This window comes from Harpia harpyja, chromosome 23 (assembly GCF_026419915.1).
Source record: "Harpia harpyja isolate bHarHar1 chromosome 23, bHarHar1 primary haplotype, whole genome shotgun sequence".
NCBI lineage: Eukaryota > Metazoa > Chordata > Aves > Accipitriformes > Accipitridae > Harpia > Harpia harpyja.
The window spans coordinates 17,078,272-17,101,697 of NC_068962.1; positions in this window are offsets into that span (position 1 = coordinate 17,078,272).

Consider the following 23,426-nt stretch of genomic DNA (forward strand, 5'->3'; position numbering starts at 1 on the left):
TGCATCTGAGATGGGATCCACCTTCTGTAATTACCCACAAATTGTGATATGTGTCTGTTGTGATAACTTGGGCATAGGAAGTAGGGTTTATTCTTTTAAAAGTAATTACGCTAGCTTATACTGTGCTAAAATCCACTAAGAAGAGCTCAACCTGGTAGAAAACTTAGTTTTTCTGGAAAAATACAGTGGGGTTTTTATTAATATTGTTAGGGGAAAAGTATTCTGTTGCTCAGGTAAAGAACTACAAAGGTGTTGGAGGAAATACCGATGCATCTTCTGTTTTCACATACATTGACAGTTAATGGGACTTGGTAAGATGCATAGATCAAAGTTTATCAAGTTATATGCCATTTCTAACTTTGTACTTTAAAAATAATTCCATTAAGTTGATAATACCCCTGCTAAAAAACAGATGCTTCTCTTAATTCATTCAGATTAGTACCACTTCAAAATTGATTGATATGGAGGAAAGTGTTCTTTAAGGTTCATAATTATGTTTATCCAGAAATGGAATGGAATGAACAGTCAGTTTGTATTGCTTTACTGTTTTAATGATGTAGGCTGTATTTTGCTTAATGTCTGCCTTGGGGAGTCATGGAGGGGAGCTTCTTGGGTTTAAGTGCTAACAATTTGGGGTTTTTTTCTGTAGAGTAAGCACAGTGCTATTTCTGACATGCTTGTTTGTAAATCAGATTACTTTCAAGCAGCTGCTGGTGGAAAAGGAGGCTGCTTTTCTTGAGTAGAGATAATCAAACCGGCAACGTACTCCCATTTAAATGTACAGCTTCAGAGTCAGTTTATTTTCATTCTTTAGGTGCGCAGCCATGCTCTGAGTCTCATCTTAATCAAGGTTGCCACCACTGTACTTGCCTTATCCTCTCCTCTCTCTGGAGTTGCTCCAATTCTGCCCCTGCTCCTTCCTCTGTAAGAGAAAATGATCTGCACAACCCAATACTCTTTCTTATTTCTGCTTTTATGACCTAGCTCTGAGCTTTGTTGCACAAATTTATTAGTCTACTGCTTTTGTGACCAGATTAAGGATTTGAATCTCAAATGAGAGACGGCAGGCACTGCGCTGATCTTTTATTTAGCAGTTGCTTCCTACCAGCTGAAACAATACTGGCTGTGTGAGGTATTTCCTTCATGGTGTCCAGGATAAAGTCAAACAGGTTCACTTAAACTACAGATATTTTAAGACATCCTGTTTGGTTTTTGAGCTGAAACAGAGGATAAGAAAGGAATAAACCCCAGTCTTTACTGGAAGGTGGCTCTTAGTCTAGTGCCAGTGTACTTCTGTGTACAGCATTGCAGCTCACTCCAGTGAGGCAGAGCTCTTTGGGCCAGGAAGGATTTGGAGAGCCTGCTTGCGTGGGATCTCTAATCCAGGCTGAAGGCTCACTTGTAGGCAGGAACCTGGCTAAATGTAGCGGGAACCTGGCTAAATGTGCAGCACGGATGTAACCTCAGAGGTTGAGTCGCAGATGCAGCAGGGAAATTTAACCTTCTAGGGTTTGAGCATATGCTATATATGGATATTGTAATTTTGTATTTGGAGTTTGCTTTAGATCTGCTTTGAACAGCTACATTTTTTGAACGTGAATACCAAATTTTTAGTTGTCATCGAATATTTGATTTACATTGCTGAATCTGAAACACGTTCTGTTTGATCAGTTGATGGAAAAAAAATCATTTGCGTTTCTTTAGAAAATGAATTTAAACCTATTAGGTTTGGGCTGAAATATATATTTTAAAAGTCCTTAGAGGGATTCTCAAAGAAGTAAGCTGTCTGCCTTTAAACAGCATTCTAATTATGTCATTATGTGTTGATCTTTATCTAAAAAATTTTTTTAGGTTGTGATTGAGGGAGAAAAGGTTGCAGTTGATTAAACAAACTGATAGAAGTCTAAAAGTGTATAACTGAAATGGCATTGTCAGAGTTGGGGTTTTTTTTAATTGTGTAGCTGCTATTATGAAACTGCTTTGTTGAAACTTCCTACCCCTGTAACTCTGCCACCTATCTGCAAAGTGCTGTGGTAGCTGTATTTCATGGACCTGCAAAAGGTAGGGGAAATAACGTAGGCAGTTTTGAACTACAAGTATAAATGCCAGAACTGAAAGAATTAAATACTGTCATTTTATTGCAACATTTATGTGTATGTGTATAAAATGTCTGTGTGTATACAGTATAGAAACCGCATTAGCAAATCGCTAAATGTCCTGCAGATTGTTGGCAGTTTCCTGAGAAGACGACGACGTCTGCCCTTTTTGACGCAGTATGCCAGGCTTGGTTTTAAAGTGAGTTATTTCAGATGCCTAAAATAACTGGTGGTGGTAGGGCAGCTCCTGGGCTTTCCTGGTAAGTCGTTCCTGCTCTGGGACACCTTTTCTGCATTGCGTAGTCAAGTGAGTCGGGGAACTAATCTAGCAGAGATACACTGAAAATATTCCTGTTTTCCCCCATTTTCTTCAGCTGGATCGGTTTACAGCCTTACTGTATAAAAAGCGTTGTCAGTAGGAAGCAATGCAAGACTGGGAACAAACAGCCGGTGAAGGCCAGGCTGCGTGAGACACTCCTGTTGCTTAAGCGCTGATCTTGTGTGCCACCTTCTCTCCTATGGCACTAGCAGCTCTTAATGCAGCCACCGTGCAGGACAGTGTCTTGAAAATGGGGAGAGGTTCTGGAGATCAGGTCAGGCAAATGCACTGAAGAGTGGGTTTGAAAGCGTTACTTGATGGAAGGTGTAAGAATAATGGAGGTCAGTGTTCTTTCTTACAGTCCCCGTTATATTTTGCTGTAACACTCGGACAACATAGGCTCCACAGGTGCATATAGTCAGCGGCGAGCTTTTACAGATTCAGTTTGCTGTATCTTTGACTTTATCTGCAGCTGACACTGTGGTTATAGAGTAGACTAAATCTGGCTTGGGGATGTCTAGCACTGGAGGAAGAATGTCATGGCCACATGATGCAAAGTGCTCCTCTGATACATGGTCACAATTTAAAAAAAAAAACAAACCCCAAAGGAGCCCTCCTTTATCTGTGCAAAGGCTTTATGCTGTATGTCTTTCTACTATGCTACCTTTTCCTCTTGCAGCCTAAAGAGTTGCGTGGGTTCTAGTGAATTTGATGGAAGCTGGATGTCTGATCTGTATCAGATTTGTAGTGTGAACTTGTCTGGTATTAGAGATTATAGGGCTACAGCCTTAGCATTGCAGAAATCTGAGAGGTGCAAGCAATCTATTCCTCTGGGTGGCATGGTCTTAATTGAATTATGGCAGTTGTGGGGATGATTAGAGTCCGGAGCAATAGCTATGAATTGCTCGCTTCAGGCCAGGGTTTTGCCGTCAATTTTAACTTATCTAAGGGTGAGGTTTCAGGGGAGGACTGAGCCATCTGATAGCTCACTGCTGCAGGAAGAGGCTCTCTTTTTTTCCAACTTTCCCCCGTCCCTTCTCCAGCTGCACTGCCCAATTCTTGATTTCCTACTTCAGGAGAAATAGACATTGGGACCGAGCTAAAAGAGAGAGAACTGACAACTTTCTTCGTTTAATAAATGCTGCACAGTTGTGACAAGCCCCCCGTTCCCACTGTCCTTTTATTCTTCCAACGCTACTCCAGTGTTCTGATTTCAACTTTCCATTATCGATAGCAACAGTATTCAAAGGAAAAGAGAAGGCAGAATGGGAAGAGGAGGATTTTTGCACTGCCCCCTCTCCCTCTTCCCAATCACTTTAACATCACTCTCGCAGGTCTCTCATTTTTCTGATGCACATATATTGATATAAAAGGTCTGAAATGTTAGAAACAGTACATGGTGTGGTAACAGAGGGTTGTGTATCAAGGGTCCTACACAAGGTAGCATGAGGACTGCTTTATGAAGGGCTTGTATATTGAGAGCAAACCGTCGGGGACTTGTTTTCCTCTGATTTCAATCTAGTCAACTGTTCAGCAGACTATGAAGGTTATGAGTTACAGTCTGGTTTGATAAACCTATTACTTAGCATCTTTTCTCTCCAATTGCAGTTAATTTTCTTGCAAGGCTTCTAAAGTCTGGATGTAGATTTTACAGCATTTTTAAACTTTTGCCTTTAACCAGAAATTGGGTTTGTGGACAGTTTCAGAAAACAAAGGCACATTTGTTGTCTCAGTACCGCTCATCCAACTCAGTCCAGCTGATCCACTCATACCTGTTGCTGTTATGTGAAACATGTATAATGTCTCTTTTTTGAAAGCTGACAAACTCATAAGGTGTGGCTGCAACAGCTATTCCATGCTACAGCTTGCTACCTCCAGTCTTTAAATTACTTTGACAACAGACGTTCTGTGACTTTGGCTTTGACGGATTGTAGCGTCGGTGTACGAAACAAGAACTTTTTAGGCCTATTGACTGCGCTTCCCGGGCTGGTGCTATAAGCCTTACAGTTAATTGCTGTCCATCTTGCTTCTGCGACATGTGACAGAACTCAGAGCAGAGCGGATCAGAGCCACAGTTTCTCTCGGAAGTGAATACAAAAGATTTCTATGAAGGATTAGAGGGAGGGGTTTCTATCAACAGCTTCTTGCTCAGAGTCTCGGGTTTAGATCACGATCACTACTGCTACTGAATATCCTCACCCCAAATGCAAAATTCAAGATAGTTCACTTAATATAAAGAATATGTGTAAAAGGTATTTAAAACTAAATTGCTTGTGAGAAATAAGTAAGTAAGATACGATACATCGCTTTTTCTAAACTTCTTTCACCCCCCTGGAAGGTGGTTCTGTCAGAGGACGTGAAGAAAGAAGCCGGAGACCGAAGTGCGCCGGGTTATGTGGGAAGCTGATGGTGGAGCTGCGAACTGACCCGCCTGAACCCCAGCCTGGTGCCCTCAGACACTTTGATTATTTTTTCTCTCCTAAATGTTCTTAAGGCTGTCTGAGTTTTTGTGAAAATGACACGAGGTTCGCCACGCTTATTCTGGAGCAACTGCAGCCAAAGTGTGCTCCATACACTAGCAGTTGCCTGGACTGCTCATCGTAGCCTTGGCTGTTTCTGTGTTGAAGAGAAAAAAAATCTTTAATTCCTTGAGTGCAAGACCAGGGTGTAAGACCATCCATGGGAAAGGTTATAGGTTGGTCTGTTGAGGCAATAACCTTAGGAACCATTGCTCCAATATAGGGTACGGTGTGCTTATATACAGACAGCTACGTTTTTATCCATCCCTTTTAAAGAGGTAACTAAGTGCATGTGAAGCACTAGGCCTTCTCTTTTTCTCCCTTGCTGGAGAAAATTGCGTGTGGATTTCTTGTTATTTTGCTTGCTGTGTAAAATGAATACTAATCTGCTAAGCCCTCTAAGCGTTCAGCATTTTAGAAAGATTGTTATAAAAGTTTAAAAAAATAAATTTGCAGTTGTTTCCTTAGCCAAGCAGTGAGACGCTAACAGCCAACGCGCATCCCGAACGCGTGCTACCAAAGCTCATCTCCAGAATTTTGTCCCCTGCTAATTGTAGAGATTGGAGTTTGAGGAAGTAATCTTTTTTTTTTTTTTTTTTCTCCTCCCCACTATGGAAAAGCAGCATTTTGTCTAACTCCTGACCAAGCTCTTGACAAGTACTCCCAGCAGCGGGAACTGAATCTGTGCTTCCGCGTGTGCCGATTGCCCTGTAACAGTGATGGAGGAGGAGGAGGAGGAAGCAAAAAGCGTGCCAGGCAATGCGTTTCCCCGGTCGCCATCCCTAACAGCGTCACCCGCGTTCACCAGTAAGAGGGACCGGGCTACCCGTTGCAGCGCCCAGTGCCATCCCGTCGCCTCCTAAAGGAGGGACTCAAATCCCGCCGTGACGCCGGCGAGGCGGGTGCGGGGCTCCAGCCCGCCTCCTCCGAAAGGCGGTGCGGGCACGGCCCGCCGGGCACCGCCCCGGGATGCTTGGGAAGGGCGCTGGGAGCGATCCCACCAGGAGCCGCCCGGGGACCCGCTGCCCGGGAGGTGGCACCAGCGGGGGGGGGGGGGTCTCCGTCCGTCCGTCCGTCCCCGGGGGGCAGCCGGCGGGGCCGTCGAAGGTGTCCCCAGGTCCCGGCCCGTGTGAGATCCCGCCCGGAGCTGCCCGGGCCGGCCGTGTCGTGGGCGAGCGGTCCCGGGGCTTTCCAGGCGGGGGGGGCTCCTCGCCCGGGGCAGGCGCTCGGCGCTGCCGGTGCCGCCGGCTGCGGCTGACAGCGGGGGGGGGGGGGGTTGCTGGGGGTATTTCTGGCGCTTTTGGGTTCACCGCTTTCCTAGCTGACAGAAAAACCGCGGGAGTTATTGTCAGGTATTTTGTCCCAGTACGGAGTGACGTTTAAATGTGCAAAACCGCTTCACGTCTTTACTGGTTTCAGTTATCCTCTAAAAATACACCAAAAGGGCTGCTTGATGTGAACGTTCCCCATGCTCCCCCAGTCTCGTTCTTCTTTTTTTTTTTTTTCTTCCCCTTAATCGTGTCATTTTTCCAGAAAAGGACACAAAGGGATCCATGAACTCTTCTGATATATAGTATTTTGTTGTTAAAAGGAAGGTTCTTGACAAGCCTTTTCTCAGTCAACCGAAATGTTTTAATGAAAATTTCAGAAACTCGGTGGAAAGAGGGTTGTTTTATATTTGCTTGTTTTATTTGGATTTTAAAATCTCCACGTGGTGATTTCAACTAAGGTCCTGTGTCAGGGAAACCCAGAAGTGAAGTTGACCAGAGACAAGTAAAAATGCCTGTGTTGTTTTCATTGTCCAAACGTAATGATGTGCAATAATTTAAACCAGCAGTTTCACATGGTTAAAAAAGAATTGGATTTTTTAAAATTTAGAAGTAACCTCAGAAACACCGAAAAGGATAACTGTTTGCATTAGGGTAGAATTAGTTTTGAAGCTACAAAAACTGTTTTCTGTGCATTCACAAAAAAAGGGTGGTTTTATTTTTAGGAATTTATAGAAAAAATTTTGTTCTTATACCAACAAACACTGTTACAACAAATGCATCCATTCCTGCAACTATCATTGAAGCTGAGAAAAATAAAATAAACTTAAGCATTTCAGGAGTAAGATAATGTAAAATAATATAAAACAATATAAAATTCAAGAGAAAAAAACATTTCAAAAAACCCCAAGATTCACTCCGTAATTAAAACACAGAAAACAAGGTTTCTTTGTCTAAACAGTAATTTAAAAACCAAATATACAGAAATACAGTTGAAAAAAATTATGGAATAATATTTAAAACTGAAAAATATTTTTTAAGTTACAAGACAATAAATGTTGCTTAACTTGGAGAAATAGATTCATACTTGAAAAAGATGTAAGTTAGATATAGATTTAATTTGCATAAATCTATACAAATAAACTACATTTATGTTGTATCTAAACTTGCCGATTTCAGTGACTGGGAATTTTGCTATCGGTTTGCCTGGGAACAAAGGTTAAAGCTTAAAAAAAAAAAAATAGAGAAGCTGAAGTTCCAGCTTTCATTAAAGAACAACAAATGAAAATAAAATGTGCTAAAAAGTTTTTGCAGAACTTTTTCAAACGTAAATTAAACTTCTAAACACATTTGAAACCATTTTGTAAACATTATTATAATAATATTCTCTTTCATTCGCAATCTCTACATTTTAGGATCTTATTTCTGTCAGAAACCTCCCTAGCACAAGAATGTAAACCAACGAATGCAGCTTCTGGTCTCCCCTGATATCTTTAGAGATTGTTTCATGAGAAACAGAGGACCCATAGCTTTCATTCACTTTTAGATGTAACATGAATTTGCTGTGGAAGGAAATCAAATGATTTCCAAAATGATCTTTCCCAAGTATCTTTTTGCATTAAACAGGCTCTGGATTCAGTGGCTCCTAATGAATTTGGGTATGTTAACAGTGACTGGATCATGTCCAAATATGACTTGATGGGAAAGCCATTAGTTTTCTTCCCTGAGGTTACATTGGGATCCCATCTGGTGATCGCTAATAAATGTGGATACGTTCTTAAAAAAAGAGCTTGTATTGGATTCTAGTATGAATTACTGGGAGGGCAGTTTCTTGAAGTTTCGTTCATGCTCTTCAGGGAAGCTGAGTTTGGACTACCTTAAAACCTGAGAAAAGGAACACATTGCTCATGTGACATAAGCCTTCAGTTAATTTTTTTTGTTCTGTAGCAATTGTTTTTGCAATAGAATTGCGTTTGAGATCAGCAAAAATGTGTTATTATGTAAAAACACTTAGGAAAAAATCAAACACAAAACCAATCATTAAAAGTAATTTTATATTTGATTGTAGCTACAAAGTGCTTGCCCTAAAGCAACAATTTTAATTATCAAGCGAGTGCCTGAACAGCTTTCGTCCTTAATGGGACAAAATCTAAATCCCGTTTATCTTTCCTCTGAGCCATCCAGAGCACTTAGGCAAGTCATTTCATTTTTATATGCAGTGTTGGGGAGAAAATCTTAAGAGGAACAGAAACATATGCTTGTCTCAACAAAGAGGAAATGCTCATCCATTTTCAAAATCCTATAAATTCTTGGACAATACAGCAGTACATTTAAAATAGTAAGGCTAATGGTTGTATGCAGCATATGTTATTTGTAAATGCTACAACTATTAACTGCATGCAGGGAAAGATTACATTTCTTTCGTAAAGAAAAAATTCCGTTGTTCAGACTTTTTTTTTTTTCTTGACAAACCAATTATTAGCCAGGGCAAATTGACCCTGTTTTTGATCAAAGGAGCAATTCATCTCATCCTGCAAGTCCTGCAGCCTAACAGCTATCTGCTGTTGCAGAATGTGCGGGTCGTCTTCAGCTGCCGACCCCATCCGGGCATGAGAAAAGGGAGTGAGGAAAAACCTATAAAGCCCAAAATAAAACTGCGGATTCTTCTGGTTCTTGTCAGGTTCAGTTACAGTGGGGCAGAAACAGCAGTAAATTCACTGAGGCTCTATCAGATCAAAACAGCTCCATTATAAATATCATTCATATAAACCATGCGGGGGAGAGAGAAACTGTCAGAAGAAGGGAAGGGAAAACAGGTCTTCTGCACTTCAATAAATTATACGATATTTTTATAGACTATAACATAAAAAATTAAAACTTAACGTATGTATGCCTATACACGTATGGATACATGTATGTGTGCATACCCACAAGGTAGTATTAACATAACCGTTCAAATGATACAAATCCAAATATTTCACTTTAATAAAATACAGAGATTTCAGTGACTGTAGATAAAATCAGAGTATGGTATAAATATAGGAGAACAAGAGCTTTGAAGAAGCATTTCACGTTTTCCTCAGGAGTTTACTCAGTGACTTGGAAGTGCTTCTGATGGGATGAACGACATAGTCCTGCTTGGCTTTGCAACTGGTAAGTAGCTCAGAGGGTCGTTAAAGGTGATGACCTTTAAAGGTGATGGAGAGGTGATGACCAAAGCCCTTGTTTACCTACACAGTTTATGGAAGGTGGTTTCCTACGTCTCCCTGCTGTAACTGAAATTATCAGTAAGAATCTTAATGACGTACAATTTCACCACGTTCTCTCTGCTTGATGGTGATGTGTTTGGGGTTTTTACGTTTTGAGATGCCTTGCCACTTATTATTGGAGTACAATTAACAATTCATTTACATGAAATAGCTAGAAGCTGCCAGATGATAATGTGCTTTCCCTCCTTTCCGACCTCAGCTAGATCTAGAGCAGTGTCTTAGCTACCAGAGTTCATTAACTAGTGAGAGGTTAATCTATATATGTCGGCTCAGTAAAGCATAAATGAGAGAGAACATGCTGGCAAAACCATTAACATTGCAATGACTACAGCTATACAGTAGGAGAATAGGAATACATTAAAATGATGGGAGTGCACCAAGTGTTTTAACAAGGGAATTGACTTTGTTACAGAAGTTCATGAGAAGTGATGCAACGTACAGATTACACGCCATCTACCAAAATGACTAAATCTGTTTTCCTCTTAAAAATTGTCATACTGTTGGGCACACCGCTAACTTCGAGCTTTAATTTTTATTCTTTTTTTTAAACAATTTTCAAGTGGTTTTTTTGTCACTGTCTCTTGATTTCTTGCCCCGGGGAGATGAGGTCGTTGAGTTCTACTGTCAATGCCACTCATTCGCTGGTTTAGGTCCCGAGTCAGCTGAGTACACAGATATTTGCTAACTTCAAAGGGGTAAACCGTGGGCTTCAAGATAAGGTTGGTACTTATCTGCTCAGGGTAGATTGCTCACTGCCTTGCAGGTCAGTCCTTAATGACCACAGGGAGTAAAGCCAGAGCCAAAGAAAAATGAGGTTGAGTGGAAACCAGGAACACAGAGGAGGAAACGTACAGAAACCGGAGCCCTAACTTCAAAACTGTGAAGCAAAAAGACCCACTAGCTGCCCCCAAAGCTTCCTCTATTCTTCTCCTGTTGGGTTCTGATGCTCACTTGGTGCCAGTAACTGTGTCTCTGCTCGTGTCCAAAACAATTTGCAGACTGATAGATAGCACATCCTTAAGCACAGCTGGGAAATCAGAGCAGCATTCATTTGCTCCAGCTTTAGGTTCTTTATGTTAGACGCTTTAATCAGAGCTGGTTATCCTTAGCTCCCTTTTCAATCAGTGGAGGAAGTAAGGGACAGCTTAAAGGGATATTTAATCTAATTTCTGTTGACTACTTCTGCATCTACTAATGTGTTGTCCTCTGCCCACTTCTGTCCACTAACTACGGCGAAAGCTGCGGGTGAGTTACTTAGATTAGACCTTTACCATAGGCACACCCAGTGTCTCTCTCCCAAAGTTTCCTCTTTCCCTCCCACACTCCCTTCCCAACCAGTAGAACCCACAACCTGGAAGCTGAAGCCACAGGGTGACAGGACGGAAGGGCTTGACTCCTTGCAAGCAGAATTTGTGCCTGGCATTAACCTCAAAACTATTGCATTAGTGGGGCTTCTCTCCTCTGGCAGTCTCTGAAAAGACAAGACTAAGTTTTTGGGGAGGAAGGATGCAAGTAGCAGCCAACCCTCTAGAGAGCTTCTCTGTGGATTCCAGGTGAGGAGACATCTCCTGTTAGTCCTGGATGTGGTGCTTCCAGAGAGGGATGAGATTCAGGACACATCTTGAAGTGGATGAGATTGATTTTAGACAGCTCCCTGTTCAGCAGACTCTGACTTTTGCAGAGCCACTTATTGCTCCCCGTTTATTGTAAAGAGTCATTAAGCCTCAAAGCCTAAGGATCTCCGCTGAAGTCCATGATCCTGAAGCTTAACATGGAGCACTTCTCTTTTTTGGAGTTTATGTCTTTTGTTGAGTGCTGGTGTAAGGGCTCAAGTCAGTAATGTGTCACTTGTGCGGGTGTGTGTAAATTCTCAGGAGTTTGAGAGGAGGAAGGTGGTGTAGAGGAGAAGGGTAACAGTACCGGGCTCTGAAGCTGCTGCTGCTAACGCACTGGCAGGCCAGACCTAGCACATGTGTGTTTGCACTACTAAAGAACACAAAAAACCTACAGCTCTCGCATTTTAAAACTGAAGGAAAAGTTTGGCAATACCTTTGATGGAGTCACCGTTCTGGTGACCTCCCTACTGCTAGGATGTCAGAAACACCTCCTCTCACCGGGAGTTATCCTTCCTGCTCTGCCATATGTTGGCTTGGAGGGGGCAGGATTAACAGTAGCACAGCCAGAAATAGTGGGGTGGCCGTTTATCCAGAGGTGAATCAGAGTGCGTGCACTGGGCCAGCATTGTCTGTGGAAGGGATACGCTGAGTATTGCTGATGCCTGAATGTATAGACCCCCTTTGTAAGGTAAGTTTCTGTGTCTCTTCTTGACTACAGATGATGAATGATATTTTTCGTTTTCTGCTGCAGCTGCCGTCCAGCCTTCTAAAGTGAAAAGCTATAAGCTACTGCTATAAGTCACTAGGTGGAAGCATCTACCTTAATACTAGTAGCATAACTCCTTATTAGAGAGGTAAGTGTTTCAATTCCTTTCTCATCTTTAATTTCTGCATCACATCACACAATGTCCCATTATCCAACGCTATGAATCGTAGTGCCGTTATTGTCTGGTTCAGCAAAGTACTTCAGCACAAGCCCAAGTCCATCCTAAGCCCTGACCCTGTTTGGGTTTGGGAATGCACTTTATTTTGTATAGTGACTAGTGCTTGCAGGGTTGGGACTTCATTTGGTGAGACATGCAAGTATGCGTTTAAATTGAGCTCACGGGAGCAAATGCTTGAGTGGCTGAGCTGGGACTAACGCGAGTCTTTCTGCCTTGCAAACACCGTTAGCAAAAATTCAGTATGATGCCTTCACAGAAGGGCTTTCTGAGCCCCTTCTTTCCGTATGTCGTGGTTTAACCCCAGCCGGCAGCCAACCCCCACCCAGCCGCCCGCTCGCTCCCTGCCGGTGGGACGGGGGAGAGAATTGGAAGGGTAAAAGTGAGAAAACTCATAGGCTGAGCTAAAGACAGTTTAATAGGTAAAGCAAAAGCCGCCCACGCAAGCAAAGCAAACCAAGGAATTCATTCCCCACTTCCCACGGGCAGGCAGGTGTTCAACCATCTCCAGGACAGCAGGGCTCCATCATGTCTAATGGTGACTTGGGAAGACAAACGCCGTCACTCCAAATGTCCCCCCTTCCTTCTTCTTCCCCCAGCTTTATATGCTGAGCATGACGTCCTATGGTCTGGAATGTCCCTTGGGTCAGTGGGGGTCAGCTGTCCTGGCTGTGTCCCCTCCCAAATCCTTGTGCCCCCCCAGCCTGCTCGCTGGTGGGGTGAGAAGCAGAAAAGGCCTTGGCTCTGTGCAAGCACTGCTCAGCAGTAACTAAAACATCCCTGAATTACCAACACTGTTTCCAGCACAAATCCAAAACACAGCCCCATACCAGCTACTGTGAAGAAAATTAACTCTATCCCAGCCAAAACCAGCACACTGTACCAGTACCTCCCTTTTCCTCCACACTGCGATTCCTCTTCTTCCTTTCCTCTCTCCACCCGGAATAATTGTTTGCCTTGGAGAGAAGTCAGGATGCCAATTAGCTGGGAGCTGGGCAGCCTGGAGAGTGGTATTGTTATGACGGAAAACATCACTAATTTGAGCAATGGGTCTTCTGCAGCATCTTAGCTCTGTTAACTAGATGGCCACAGTCCACATGTCCTTCTTTCTCCAGGATTTGGTATCCTGATCCTTCTCCAAATCTGTTCTGGTCGTTGAAGTCTGGAATATTCACTGCAGCTCTGGAAATGGTGAGGTGGAGGACAGTGGTATTATACAGATAAGGAGGCAAGTGGCGATGGGTCACCCGGGTGGGCACCGCATTCTGGCATGCCAGAGGCTAAGGCTGCAGGGTGGTGATTTTTAGGTCTCTCTGTGCCTGCCAAAAAGGCTTCCCTCCTCTGACTGTTCCCTGCTAGCTCCTTCTGGCTGGAGAAATGATATAAGCATCTCCTAATCTACTTTAGGCAACAGCAGCAGGGCTAATTCAATTTAAACCATCTAAGCTAACCTGGTAGATTTTGCATGAAAGTGGATTAGCGAGTGCTGAAACCACCACTTTGCCAGCAGAGCTCCAGAGATGATAACCTCATGGAAAGGGACTGCAAGCGACTGCCGGAGGTTTGCGGCAGGGAGGCCGTGCTGCCCGGCACTGTTTTACCCTTCTCGGCCCTGGCGACTCCGCAGCAGGAGGGCAAACCAGCCAGATCCTAATCCAGCTCTTCCTCCATCAGTGGGTTCCCCCCCAAACGCCGGTCTTTATTGTGGGTAATACGTGAATTGGAAAGCACCGAGTTTGCTTTTCATACTGCAGACTACAACGCTGAGAAATAAACAAAAAGAAATCTGGTTTTTACTTGTTAACTGAGCAGTTTTGATTTGAAAATCACTGACAGACGTCAAACATGGGACCCCACAATGAAATGTTTACAGTGTCATTTCAGAGAGGGACTCCACTTTGAAATTAAGTGAAAGTATGCGGGAAGTTTGCAGAGCAGGGCATGTGTAGGGGTAGAAAATTAAAGCACGATGTAGCCATCAGCATTCAGGGTTTAGGGAAAAAACTGGTATTCATATTCCTCATGTTTCTTCTCAATTGACAAGATGATCCCTTCCATTTGTGGTTATTGGGCTAGCTTTTGTCTTGATTTCCCTGTATTTTCAATTTGCCGGCTTTGGCTTTGTGTTACTTTCCTTTACAAATAGTACTAGCGAACTGCGGAGCTCTGCACACTTTATTGTGAAACGGACAAAGAAAACTATTTCTTTATGTTTTTCTTCTGTATGTTTTTCTTGTGAGCACATGTGCAACGTGTTTCATGTGAACTGAGGTGTTATTCAGCACTGAGTCTGTAACTGTATTTTAATTTGATGGAGAAATGCTTTACACTCTTGACACTCTTACTTCTACTTCATTTTCTCAGAACAGCAGACACCACTTTCCGTAACATAAAAGAAGAAGGCTAACTTCTATAATCTGACACTTGGAATGGCTTTATGAATAGAATCTTCCTGCTTTGTTTACTGTGCGCAAACCCCAAATATTCCTCCAAAGAGGAAGTTACCCCGTTGGGCCTGCCATTATATATATTATACTCATACCTCGTATTTTACCTATATAAGGCTCATTTGCTTCCCAGTTCACTGTTTGTTACAGAGAATAGAGAAAACAATTACAAAGCAACTTGCTTTTTATTTTTAAAATGTAAAAGTTATAAGCTGCAGTGAGTTGGAAAAACCCGAGTAACTCTATGGGACAGAAATACTCCGAAGTGCATTCAGTTGGCTGTGGAAGTACAGAAAACAGGACCATCAAGAGACACTTTGTAGAGGTAGCTGGCAGTAAATGAGATGTGGATCTCTTGTGCCTTCTGCCAGCAAAGCTCCCTTTGCAGTTTGGGTTTGTGTTTCAAGAGGCAGCATACAGATGAGCGGAGGAAGTAATTCTTCCCTTGTACGATCAATCACACCTGCAATATCGCTCTTGTACTCCGGGCTAGCGATTAACAGAAAGTATTGTACAAACTGGAGAATTGCTTGGAGAAGAGAGCAGCAGAATGGGGACAGCTGGGGGGAAGGGGTGCTCATTAATGGGGGGGGGGGTACATAGGGGGTGGTTTAGGGGCCACACTGGCAGCATACATGGTCTTAAAAGCTCTGTGCACCATGGAGCAAGGGAGCAAAACTGAGGGAAAAACCTCACAATAAATAGGTATTAGAGTGTAAAATGGAAAGAAACCTATGAAGAGGGAAGATATAGGCTGAAGAAAATGAGGAGAAGCCTTCCTAGAAGCGTGACCAGCAGGTCAAGGGTGGTGATTCTGCCCCTCTACTCCACTCTTGTGACACCCCACCTGCAGTACTGGGTTCAGCTCTGGGGCCCTCAGCATAAGAAGGACATGGACCTGCTCGAGCAGGTCCAGAGGAGGGACACAAAGATGATCAGGGGGCTGGAGCACCTCTCCTATGAAGACAGGCTGAGAGAGTTGGGGTTGTTCATCCTGGAGAACAGAAGGCTCCGGGGAGACCTTAGAGCAGCCTGCCTTTTTCAGCCTACCCTGAAAGAGGGTAGATTAGATTAGATATTAGGAAAAAATTCTTTACTGTGCGGGTGGTGAGGCACTGGCACAGGTTGCCCAGAGAAGTTGCATCCCTGGCAGTGCTCAAGGTTGGATGGGGCTTTGAGCAACCTGGTCTAGTGGAAGGTGTCCCTGCCCATGGCAGGGGGTTGGAACTAGATGATCTTTAAGGTCCCTTTTGACCCAAACCATTCTGTGATTCCTGTGGGTCAGTGGTATGAACTTGCTGACTGCTCTCCCTGGGGAAGTGGCAGAAACCTTGTTGTTTGAAGCATGTGAAACTCGTCTAAACAAGACCATAATAAATGTTTGCTGGAGAACAGTCCTGGGCTGGAAGGGAGTGCTGGGTGACCTAATGAGTCTTTTCTGTCTGTAGAGTCTATAAATAACAACAGACGATGCACACGCACACACAAAAAGGTGTGAAACTTGTGCAGGCATTTTTCAGAAAGCAAATCGCTTTCCTAAAACAGAGAAAAAGCAATCTGAAATCATACAAAGACATTTATTGAACCTTACCTAAGTCTGTTTTTACAAAATATGTTAGGAGTTGACTGGCGGGGTGAAGCCTTGGGCTGATTGACATCCAGTGGAGTCCTACCACCGGCTTCAGCAGGGCTGGGGTTTCACCACGAAGGAGGCTGTATCTCCTGGAGCTCTCCAGAGAGAACCTGATGTCTCCCCAGCCACGTCCTGAGGCAGGTGAGGGCTCTGGCACACTGGTTGGAGCAATTGGGGAACCACAGTTGTTTAGTGCATTTTATCAACCAGAACTGAGAAATAAGCTTAGGTACGGCCCCTGCTCAAAACAGGTTTTTTGTCTCATTTGCCACCCCAAAAAAAGAAAGAAGAAGAAAAAAAGGGTCACAGCTATTTTAAAATCATCTAACAAAAGAGCAGATAAGACTGTTGCACTTGCAGTCTTGCTCTTTCCTTCTCACAAGCCTGCCTCTCCTCCTCGCCTGTCGCAGTAATCCCACAGGACTGTTTTGTTTGGTTTGCTTGTTTTGTTTGGATTGGAAAATTCCAATTAGTCATAGCTCAAAAATTGTGGCAGGAAAACTAGAAAGTGAAACCGGCCAGATACATAAGAAAAATGAATGGTCCGCTTTCATTATTTTGCCTTCCATTTCAGACGGAGCAGATGTTCTCTCTTTTCTTCTTGTCCCAGAGCCGACGCTCTTCGCTCAGGCTTTGTCCCCGCTGTCTTTTGGGGATGCTCTGCCCTCACCGAGCTTTCGGCTCTGCCTACCTTCCCTTTTGCAGTGCTGCTCCTGAGGTTTGGGAACGTGAGGACGATGGTGAGGAGAACCGGGAGGACAAGCGGTGTGAGGCAGGAGGGCTGTACCTCTACGGCGGGCCGGGTGGGCAGGGAGGCAGGGATGGGACAGCAGCAGCTCCCCGTGCTGAGCCCCAGCTGCCGCAGCTCAGCGGGGCTCTGTGGCCCCCCAGCACCTTTTCCTTCCCCTTTCCCCCCCCTCAGCCCCTTCCCCTTGGTGGCCGGGCCTCACGCTCCTCCTCAAATCCCGCTTTCTGGGGGACTCCTGCGACCCAGGGCTGCCCACCCTTGAGTCGCCTTCGCCGGGGGCGAGCGGAGGGGACCGGTCCCAGCCTCCAGCCCCGCTGTGCTTGCTGGGGCTGTGCAACCCCAGGATGTTCAAGAAAGCACAATAAAAAATAGGGCAGTGCTGAGCCACAACGTCTTTGATTCATGCTCAGTAACCACATGAGAGGATCCCATGCTTATAAAACTAAACTGCTTCAGCATTAAGAGAAATATTTATGAAGATGCTGCCAGCACAGCTGACCTGCTAGTCTTCTGCAAACAAACTGATTTCCTGACGTCTCCTCCCTCCCTCAACCTTCCTTTTTCTGCCAGGCTGTTACATCTTTCTTTTGTCAGCGTTTGTTTTGTTGTGTCATTTCAGGGAGCAGAAAGGACGAGTCCCTCACCCGCCGCACCCCGGCAGCTCCCCCCGGCACGCAGCCGCCTCTCTACTCCTTTGCTGTTTCTGACTGCTGAGTTTGGCGACTTTCTAACTGCTCCCATCACCTGCCCAGAGTTTTGAGGACACCAAAGTCTACCTCCTTGGAAGTTGTGACTTGGTTTTCTGGCCCGTCAGGGCCTGTGCGTGGCCTCTCCTGCCGGTCTTGCCAGGGCGTGCTGTGGTGGGCCGGCTTCGCCACCCCTTCTCTGTCACGCTCTTCCCTCATCCTGAGGCTTTTGAACGTCGTTATGGTCAGCTTTGCTTTGATTGACTCCAGTGGCTTTCAGGGTGCCTCAGAGAAGATGCCTTGTGTACTCCGATTCTCATCCAGGACGACAATTACATTATACCCTTGGCAATGCCCAGGTATGCCAAATCGTACAAAATGTTCCTTAACTTTCCAGCTCACAGCGCTTGTCCGAAAGCCCTCCAGGGAGCTGCCCTGTCAGAAATGGAGGAAGGAGTCCCTGGTGACCAGGGAGCACTTTTCCAGCCTTTTCCCATGGCTGGTTTGGGATTTCACGACGCAGCGGAGTTTCCCACAGCTGTTGGTCACTGTGTGCCCTGAAAACTTCTCACCGTGCTGCGCGAGCTGCCCGTCACACCTGGCGAGCAGGCTCACCCTGAGGTTCACCTCGAGCGTGGTTCTGCCTTTGGCCAGAAGTTCTCAGCGTTTCTCCCCCAGCCATCACTGCTGTGGCCTTTTTCTCCTGGCCCTTACACCGGGTCCTTACCCCTTCCATGCCCACCCGGCTTCTTCCTTGCACTTGCACTCCTGCCTCCTTGTCCTTCAGAGAGAGGCAAGTCCAGGTTTTGCAAACCATCACATGTGGCTTCAGGCACCTGAGCTTTAGAGTGTAGAGACTTTCATCGATGCCCGCCCTGGGTTATCCTGTGGTTTTTAACAAAAGCTCTGGGCAGTTTCAGGAAAGCAGAAATGTTAGGGCCCTGACCATCGTGTTTTTCTCCCAGCCTTCGCTGAAATATTTAGGCCTATCCATGAGGATGCTGAAGGAGCAGTGCTCGTTACAGAAGTGTGCATTATGTGTGTATGCGTATGCATACATGTGTAGTTTTTATGTATGTATGTGGACTTCTCGTGTTAGACCAAGTGTCAGCAACGGGGTACAGTGATATGAACGCACACTGCTCGATTTTTTGGAAATGCCAAGAGTCCTACAGTTTTGTTTGGCACCGCGGTTGCTCAGAGTTGGGGAATTTTTTTGTTGTCTTTTTGACAGTTTATACCCTTTGGCAGGGAGAGGTTTTAGTGGTTTGGACCTGAGGGGCATGAAAAGGACATTTTGGACTGGAGGCTGGCAAGGCATTTGACAATAATTGTTCTAAACCATAGTAATAATATTAATAGGAAATGGCTAATAGTGTTCAACTCTAAGCAGCACGAGGATGAAGCAAGCCTTAGGAAATAAATGGGTAATAGCAGTGGTGCGTGTTGGTGGATGAGGACTGTCTCCCTTAATTTTGTAGTGAGAGAATGCAAACAGTATTCAATGTCTTAGGAAGTGAAACATTTTAGAACATTTTTTAAGAATGAACACTGCAGGTATCCCACTCATGACTGTCATGTGTATGATCTGGAGAGATCTGCTAGGACCCAAAGCATTTCAAAGGCGAGTTCCCTAATTAGATGTGTGCAGCAATGCCTGGTAAAGGGGTCTGATCTCCAAGCAGTGTTTTTAGTTACAGCAAAGCAAAGGATCAATCATAAAGAGCGACCAAAGGGAAGATGCATAATATTTGCGTTATGCAGCCTTCAGGATAGTGTGACGACAGCTCTGGAGCTTGCCCTGCAAAGCATCACCCTGCACGTTGCAGACGATGCTCGCTTCTCTGACCCCACCAGCAAAGCTCTGAGCGATGCTGCTGGGCCAAGTTTCACCCCTTACCGTTAGTCTTAGAATGCTGCTAATGGCAGTAACACATAGACCAAAAGTACAGGCATTTTTTTCTGCAAAATAAAATTACAGCCCTTTCGCGGGAGGCCCCAGAAGCCCAGAAAAATCAGTTTCCACAGCATTGTGTGGGCTTCTGCATGATGGAAGCCAACATATCTTTTGCTGACTTGTGCCCCGAGAGATTATGGTTTGGAATGTAAAATCGTTGACAGTAATATACATTGAACAATCATTTTTTATTAGGAGGTTGAATGGTAGCGGTTAACAAATTAATCAGGGAACAGGGATACAAACATATGCCTTTATAGCTTATGGCATGGGTAGAACCCTTATTTTCTCCACTTAGTTAGCCTGTACGTTTTAAAAGGAATAAGTTATATGCTCATCATTTTTCTTGTTGTCCAAGATCCCAGCAACAAAACAGTAGGGAACTCCCATTACACATTTCGGCTCGAAAAGTATTCCTTTCTGCTCTCTGTAAAATGTGCAGGTCTAGTGATCCAAGTTAAACATTACTGGAATTTCACCATAAGTCAAAAACAATATTAATTTTGAGCCCACATATTTTTCTTCTGGTAGGGTATAAAAGTTTAAAATAAGTACACGCTCCAGACAATCTGTAAATGGTAGAGAGCAATGGATGAAACGAGGAAAGGAAAACAAAACAACATGCACGTTTAACAACAGAGCAGCGGCAATGTTGGGTGGTATGAACTTTTTTGGTATGATAGCAGGAATGAGAGTTTTCCCCCCCTCTGTGGTCTGGTTCAAAGGGAAGCGAAGGCTGGCATCATGCCGCTGAGCTGGGGCGAAAGATTTCTGTCCCATACAAATCCGTAATCAGGGTTACTCCTCGGTGGGAAGCGTAGGGATTGTTGCAGAATATTAGCGTGGCATTTCTGAACTCCCACATCCCTCGCTCCCTCCCAGCGCGGGAGATACCACGCTGCTGTTTGTCTGAAGTCTAAGGACTGCCACAGCCATCTTTTTCAAATTAAAATGGCAATATAAAGTTTTGTAAATGTTAGTTCTCCTAATTGACAGTGGCTTGTATAATTAAAATAAAATCACTAATACTTTCTCTTGTTTTCTGTTTTATCACTGAAGTTCATTTTTCAGTAACTCAGACAAGGTCTTCATTTTTATGAAGACCCATGCTGACCTCTAAATATCTGATTTTTTCAGTGAGTATGTATGCCCATCTGGTTTGAATTTAGCATTCTTATGAGTCATTTCACTTTGATAGGAACACTATGCTATAGAAAACTTCTTTTAATATTTTAACATTTTAAATCAAACACTGCATAGAGCATTACCTAAGACCCGCTACAATTATGGAAACTGGTGGGTTACTTTTCTTCATCGGACATTGCGTTTGCTCTCTTTGTGAAATAAATGTTGCTCGTAGTAGAAAGGTCTACAACACACATGTGTTCAAGTGTTTTACCATCTTTTGCTGCCACATCCTTTCCCAGACTTAATAACAGCCTTTTTGGAAACAGCCTCAGTAGAGGAAGGATGAGTGGTTCTGTAGGAAGTAAGGATGTTCAGCACTTCCTTACATCTGACATTTAACCCAGGCAAAAGTGCTATATTTATTTTTCTATCAACACTGATTTTATTACTTATTATGTTCTTACTACATAGCATTTCCTGATGTTAAAGATATATCCAAACTTTTTGGGCTCTTTCTTTTTGTGCAGGGAAGCTTTTAAATAGATATTTTAAGAAACTTCAAGTGATTTGCAAAAGAAAGGGAAGGAAAAAAGTTATAAGCAAGCCATTAAAAGTACCGTGTTGTAGAGACCGTTCTATTTCAAAATAAAATCTGAGTTTGTCAGTATGTTTTGTTGAGTTATAACCGAATCATCACATAATATAGAATGGGTCAGTTCCAACTGGAAAAAAAATGGAATATTTTAAAGTATTATTTGTTTGCATTAAGTGGAAATATGTTCTAACAAGTTCAGACTCCACTTCCTTTCTTGACTATTTAAATACGTTTTAGCTCTTAAGAAAATACAAAATAAAATAAAAAATTGATGCTTTCTCTGAGACCCCCAAATAAAAGCGAATCAGTTTCTAAGTAAGTATGAGTGAATTGCTTTAAACCAGATGAAAATTACGGTATGTGATATGGGTAAATGTAAGAAGTTCTTTTTTCCATAAACACAAACTGTTTAAGCACTCACTTCTTTTAAGCAAATGCTTAGCGATTTTAGAAATTATGTGTCTTCCCATGTACATATAAATTAGACAGTTAAGTCTTCTCCCAGTTTATGGCCCTATAATTTCCTTCTGCAAAGGGTCCAATTCTCCTCTCACTTCTATCAGGGTAAGTTGGGATTCAAGTAAGAAAAGAGGGGACCTAATCTTCAGATGATCTTTAGCAGAAAATGCATAGTCACACCATGAAGATGGAGCTTCATGAGGATTCAGAACGATCTTTTTTTTAACACCCATATGCTAGGGTATATTTTATGTTGACCAGGGCAGCAGAGGAGCTGATGTGCTTTAAGCAAGACTTATTCACTGCAACAAAGCAAGTTTTTCAGTGCCATGTGGATCAGTTGTGTCTATTTTGGTTGCATTTTAGGTAGGATTAAAAAAAGGAAAGGATTTATTTTTAAGTACAGTTCAGAGGTGTAGTTTGGTCAGACTGATGTCAGAATAGCACACTTTTTAAAAATACTTAACCTTCATCAGTCAGGCAGACAAATACTAAAGACCCTTTCTAATCCATTAAGGATGTTATGCTTTTCTTATCTTTTGCAGAGCAGATAATGGAAAACTTCAGCCTTGTTAAGAACTATAAGGATATTGTATTATAGAATTATAATTTTTCCAATTTTCAATAATAATTTTTCACAGATTGCTGAACTTTGTTTACTCCATTTGCAAAGACAAAAAGCAAAATACTTTCACTCACTTGCTCAATGTACGTATACTGTGGTGACTGTTCATTTTCATGGGAAGAGTTCTAACATACAATAGGCAGAAGAAATATCCATCACATAGTTGTATGTGTGTATGCTCTCTGCCGTTTTACTTGTGAGGATTAGGAAGAGGTAGTGGAGAGGCTGCCCTTGTGAGTGTGCAAATTATGAGGGCTGAACAAAGCACATTTTGAAGGTCTGACTTTTTTTTTTTTAATAGCCTATGCAGGTGGTCTGTTCTTTTTGGACATACCAAGTACACGACCGTACCTAAATATCATCCACGACTAGCAAAACACAAAAGATGTCCCCACAGAAAATCTCTCTGTTGTTGATTTTTTATTTGATTTCCAGTGCATAAAGGTAGAAACAGGACAGGCTTGCAGTTACGGCACCGATCTGAAAAGCTGAAGAGTGGGCTCCGTTCCCGATTCTGCTACAAATATCTTCCCTGCCAGGGCGCATGCTATTTGGGATACAGGTACGCCCTGCGGTAGGTCCGGGTCTGACACCAAACCCCTTTTGCATTGACATTATGCGGATGCAACGCCACGCTCAGGTGCTTTACTTTAGTAAAACTGGGCAGGAAGGTTGGGCTCTTGCTACTACGGACACCGATGCAAGCCTGCGCTGACCCGCCGTGCAGACGGAGAGGACGTACCCCGTTATCCCAGCTGCCTTCCTGGCGAGAGCTGGGAACCAGCCTTGCGGAGGGGACCCCTTCCCAACATGTCCCAGGTACTTTCTACAGAAGAAAACAGGATTCGTAGGCAGCTGCTGCCCAAGTTGTCCCCACGGCTCTGAGCGGGCGCCGCGGGACGGGAGGGACAGCCTGCGCCCGGGGCGGAGGGGCTGTGGTCCTCACCCACCTCAGCGGGGCCGGGGACTCTGACCAGCCGGGCACGGGTTACGCCGTTAAATCTGGTTGAAATTGGCCAAAAGTTGTTTGCGAGGAGACTGACAGCAGATGGAGAGTGTGGTTGCATAAACCTAGTTTCCTAAGGAAACTGGGTTAAGAAAAGAGGATCATGGCACTTCC